We start from the raw sequence: 6108 nt of genomic DNA, 5'->3' as shown, positions 1-6108 counted from the left end.
CGGAGGTTGTAGCGATGAGACAAGACAGTAACTACTAATAATTGGATACCACGAAAAAAGGGGTAAAAAAAAAACACCAAACAGCAAGCAATGCAGATTGAGACGTATGGTGGCTAGGAAAAACTCCCTAGAAAGGCCAGGACCTAGGAAGACACCTAGAGATGAACTATGGCTATGAAGGGTGGCCAGTCCTCTTCTGGCTGTGCCGGGTGGAGATTATACTATTCAACAACTGTTCATAGGGTCAAATAATAATATTCACAGTGGTTGTTGAGGGTACAACAGGTCAACACCTCAGGAGTAAATGTCAGTTGGCTTTTCATAGCCGATCATTCAGAGTATCTCTACCTCTATACCTCTATATCTGGAGTACTTCTCCTGTCTTATCCGGTGTCCTATGTGAATTTAAGTATGCTCTCTCTAATTCTCTCTTTCTCTCTTTCTCTCTCTCGGAGGACCTGAGCCCTAGGACCATGCCTCAGGACTATCTGGCATGATGACTCCTTGCTGTCCCCAATCCACCTGGCCGTGCTGCTGCTCCTGTTTCAACTGTTCTGCCTGCGGCTATGGCCTGTTCACCGGATGTGCTACCTGTCCCAGACCCGCTGTTTTCAACTCTCTAGAGACAGCAATAGTGGTAGAGATACTCTTAATGATCGGCTATGAAAAGCCAACTGACATTTACTCCTGAGGTGCTGACTTGCTGCACCCTTCGACAACCACTGTGATTATTATTATTTGACCATGCTGGACATTTGTGAACATTTGAACATCTTGGCCATGTTCTGTTATAATTTCCACTCGGCACAGCCAGAAGAGGACTCGCCACCCCTCATAGCTTGGTTCCTCTCCAGGTTTCTTCCTAGGTTTTGGCCTTTCTAGGGAGTTTTTCCTAGCCACCGTGCTTCTACACCTGCATTGCTTGCTGTTTGGGGTTTTAGGTTGGGTTTCTGTACAGCACTTTGCGATATCAGCTGATGTAAGAAGGGCTATATAATTTATTTATTTTTTTATGTAAAAAAAGTGACACACCCCTCCTAGGGATGGCATGGAATAGCACCAGTAAGCCAGTGACTCAGTCCCAGTAATAAGGGTTGAGGCAGAGAATCCCAGTGGAGAGAGGGAAACCGGCCAGGCAGAGACAGCAAGGGCAGTTGGTTGCTCCAGTGCCTTTCCGTTCACCTTCACACTCCTGGGCCAGACTACACTCAATCATAGGACCTACTGAAGAGATGAGTCTTCAATAAAGACTTAAAGGTTGAAACCTCATCTCTCACAAGGATAGGCAGACCATTCCATAAAAATGGAGCTCTATAGGAGAAAGCCCTGCCTCCAGCTGTTTGCTTAGAAATTCTAGGGACAATAAGGAGGCCTGCGTCTTCTGACCGAAGTGTACGTGTAGGTATGTACGGCAGGACCAAATCAGAAAGATAGGTAGGAGCAAGCCCATGTAATGCTTTGTAGGTTAGCAGTAAAACCTTGAAATCAGCCCTTGCCTTAACAGGAAGGCAGTGTAGAGAGGCTAGCACTGGCGTAATATGAAACACATTTTTGGTTCTAGTCAAGATTCTAGCAGCCGGGTTTAGCACTAACTAAAGTTTATTTTTTGCTTTATTTGGGTAGCCGGAAAGTAGAGCATTGCAGTAGTCTAACCTAGAAGTGACAAAAGCGTGGATGAATTTTTCTGCATCATTTTTGGACAGAAAGTTTCTGATTTTTTCAATGTTACTTAACCTTGTTCTGAACACCTCCAGAACAAAGGTATATCAGTCAATCTAATCATATCAATCCAAGATGACATAGCAGTAGGACGTCTGTTTGTCTTGTCCCGTCCCATGTATATATATTTTTCTTCGTATATATTTTTTATATATATATTTTTAAACTCAATTTCCATCTACAGACTGAACATACTCTCCTGCAACCCGCCTCACCCAATGGAGCCCTTCCGATCCATCACGACTGGTTTGCCGACGTAACCATCCGAGGGTTTTCAACAGGCTCTTGCGTTGCGACGTCCCCCGAAGGATAATCTGTTAGCCTGCTAGCCCCGGCCTGCTAGCTGTCTGAATCGCCGTGTCTCCAGCTCGCCTACCTACTCACTGGACCCTATGATCACTCGGCTACACATGCCTCTCCCTAATGTCAATATGCCTTGTCTATTGTTGTTTTGGTTAGTGATTATTGTCTTATTTCACTGTAGAGCCTCCAGCCCTGCTCAATATGACTTAGCTAGCCCTTTTGTTCCACCCCCCACACATGCGGGGTCCTCACCTGGCTTAATGGTGCCTCTAGAGACAAAACCTCTCATCGTCACTCAATAACTAGGTTTACCTCAACTGTATTCACATCCTACCATACCCTTGTCTGTACATTATGCCTTGAATCTATTCTTCCGCGCCCAGACATCTGCTCCTTTACCTCTCTGTTCCGAACGCACTAGATGACCAGTTCTTATAGCCTCTAGACGTACCCTTATCCTACTCCTCCTCTGTTCCTCTGGTGATTTAGAGGTTAACCCAGGCCCTGCAACCCATACCTCCACTCCCATCCCCAGGCGCTCTTATTTGTTGACTTCTGTAACCGTAAAAGCCTTGGTTTCATGCATGTTAACATCAGAAACCTCCTCCCTAAGTTTGTTTTATTCACTGCTTTAGCACACTCCGCCAACCCGGATGTCCTAGCTGTGTCTGAATCCTGGCTTAGGAAGGCCACCAAAAATCCTGATATTTCCATCCCTATCTATAACATTTTCCGACAAGAGGGGCGGAGTTGCAATCTACTGCAGAGATAGCCTGCAGAGTTCTGTCATACTATCCAGGTCTGTGCCCAAACAATTCAAGCTTCTACTTTTAAAAATCTACCTTTCCAGAAACAAGTCTCTCACCATTGCCGCTTGCTATAGACACCCTTCAGCCCCCAGCTGTGCCCTGGACACCATATATGAATTGATTTCCCCTATCTATCTTTCGAGTTCGTACTGTTAGGTGACCTAAACTGGGACATGCTTAACACCCCGGCCGTCCTACAATCTAAGCTTGATGCCCTCAATCTCACACAATTTATCAAGGAACCTATCAGGTTCAACCCTAAATCCGTAACCATGGGCACCCTCTTAGATATCATCCTGACCAACTTGCCCTCTAAATACACCTCTGCTGTCTTCAACCAGGATCTCAGCGATCATTGCCTCATTGCCTGCCTGCGTAATGGGTCGCTGGTCAAACAACCACCCCTCATCACTGTCAAACGCTCCCAAAACACTTCAGCAAGCAGGCCTTTCTAATCAACCTGGCCCGGGTTGCCTGGAAGGATATTGACCTCATCCCGTCAGTAGAGGATGCCTGGTTGCTCTTTAAAAGTGCTTTCCTCACCATCTTAAATAAGCATGCCTCATTTCAATAAGCTATTTTCTACGGCTGGCCATGCTTTCCACCTGGCTACCCCTACCCCGGCCAACATCTCAGCACCTCCTGCAGCAACTTGCCTAAGCCCCCCCCCCACACACACACACACTTCTCCTTCACCCAAATCCAGACAGCTGATGTTCTGAAAGAGCTGCAAAATGTGGATCCCTACAAATCAGTTATGCTAGACAATCTGGACCCTCTCTTTCTAAAACTTTCAGCCAAAATTGTTGTAACCCCTATTTCTAGCCTATTCAACCTCTCTTTCATATCGTCTAAGATGCCCAAAGATTGGAAAGCTGCCACGGTCATCCCCCTCTTCAAAGGGGGAGACACTCTAGACCCAAACTGTTATAGACCTATATCCATCCTGCCCTGCCTTTCTAAAATCTTCGAACGCCAAGTTAACAAACAGATCACCGACCATTTCGAATCCCACCGTACCTTCTCCACTATGCAATCTGGTTTTCGAGCTGGTCATGGGTGCACCTCAGCCACGCTCAAGGTCCTAAACGATATCATAACCGCCATTGATAAAAGACAGTACTGTGCAGCCGTCTTCATCAACCTGGCCAAGGCTTTCGACTCTGTCAATCACCGCATTCTTATCGGCAGACTCAATAGCCTTGGCTTCTCAAATGACTGCCTCGCCTGGTTAACCAACTACTTCTCAGATAGAGTTCAATGTGTCAAATCGGAGGGCTTGTTGTCCGGACCTCTGGCAGTCTCTATGGGGTGCCATAGGGTTCAATTCTTGGGCTGACTCTTTTCTCTGTATATATCAATGATATCACTCTTGCTGCTGGTGATTCTCTGATCCACCTCTACCCAGACGACACCATTCTGTATATATCTGGCTCTTCTTTGGACACTGTGCTAACAAACCTCCAAAAGAGCTTCAATGCCATACAACACTCCTTCCGTGGCCTCCAACTGCTTTTAAATACAAGTAAAACTAAGTGCATGCTCTTCAACCGATTGCTGCCCGCACCCTCCCATCCAACTAGCATCACTACTCTGGACGGTTCTGACATGTGGACAACTACAAATACTTAGGTGTCTAGTTAGACTGTAAACTCTCCTTCCAGACTCACATTAAGCATCTCCAATCCAAAATTAAACCTAGAATCGGCATCCTATTTCGCAACAAAGCCTCCTTCACTCATGCTGCCAAACATACCCTCATAAAGCTGACTATCCTTGACTATCCTTGACTTCGGCGATGTCATTTACAAAATAGCCTCAAACACTCTACTCAGCAAACTGAATGTAGTTTATCACAGCGCCATCCGTTTTATCACCAAAGCCCCATATACTACCCACCACTGTGACCTGTATGCTCTCGTTGGTTGGCCCTCACTACATATTCGTCGCCAAACCCACTGGCTCCAGGTCATCTATAAGTCTATGCTAGGTAAAGCCCCGCCTTATCTCAGCTCCCTGGTCACCATAGCAACACCCACCCGTAGCACACGCTCCAGCAGGTATATTTCACTGGTCACCCCCAAAGCCAAAACTTCCTTTGGTCGCCTTTCCTTCCAGTTCTCTGCTGCCAATGACTGGAACGAATTGCAAAAATCACTGAAGCTGGATTCTATCTCCCTCTCTAACTTTAAGCATCAGCTGTCAAAGCAACTTACCGATCACTGTACCTGTACACAGCCTATCTGTAAATAGCACACTCAACTGCCTCATCCCCATATTGTTACTTATCCTCTTGCTCTACTTGCACCTCATCATCTGCACATATATGTGTTAATGATAAATTATAATTATTTCACCTCCCTGGCCTATTTATTGCCTTACCTCCCTACTCTTCTACATTTGTGCACACTGTACATAGATTTTTCTATTGTGTTATTGACTGTACGTTTGTTTATGTGTAACTCTGTTTTGTTGTTTTTGTCGCACTGCTTTGCTTTATCTTGGCCAGGTCGCAGTTGTAAATGAGAACTTGTTCTCAACTGGCCTACCTGGTTAAATAAAGGTGAAGTAATTTTTTTTTTTTAAGATCATGTGGTTTGGTAAGACGAATGCCCCTCTCCCCACAGTTGTGATTACGACCTCTGAGGGTTTCGAGCTTGAGGTAGTCACCTCATACAAGTACTTGGGAGTATGGCTAGACGGTGCACTGTCCTTCTCTCAGCACACATCAAAGCTGTTGGCTGAAGTTAAATCTAGACTTGGTTTCCTCTATCGTAATCGCTCCTCTTTCATCCCAGCTGCCAAACTAACCCTGATTCAGATGACCATCCTACCCGTGCTAGATTACAGAGACATCATTTATAGATCAGCAGGTAAGGGTGCTCTCGAGCGGCTAGATGTTCTTTATCGTTCGGCCATCAGATTTGCCACCAATGCTCCTTATAGGACACATCACTGCACTCTATACTCCTCATCTCTGTATACCCGTCGCAAGACCCACTGGTTGATGCTTATTTATAAAACCCTCTTGGGCCTCACTCCCCCCTATCTGAGATACCTACTGCAGCCCTCATCCTCCACATACACCTGTTCTGCCAGTCACATTCTGTTAAAGGTCCCCAAAGAACACACATCCCTGGGTCGCTCCTCTTTTCAGTTTGCTGCAGCTAGCGATTGGAATGAGTTGCAACAAACACTCAAACTGGACAGGTTTATCTCAATCTCTTCATTCAAAGACTCAAATATGGACACTCTTATTGGCAGTTGTGGATGCTTT

This window comes from Oncorhynchus kisutch, linkage group LG17 (genome assembly GCF_002021735.2).
Source record: "Oncorhynchus kisutch isolate 150728-3 linkage group LG17, Okis_V2, whole genome shotgun sequence".
Taxonomy (NCBI): domain Eukaryota; kingdom Metazoa; phylum Chordata; class Actinopteri; order Salmoniformes; family Salmonidae; genus Oncorhynchus; species Oncorhynchus kisutch.
The sequence above is the reverse complement of the archived record's forward strand: the minus strand, read 5'-3'. Positions refer to the sequence as shown.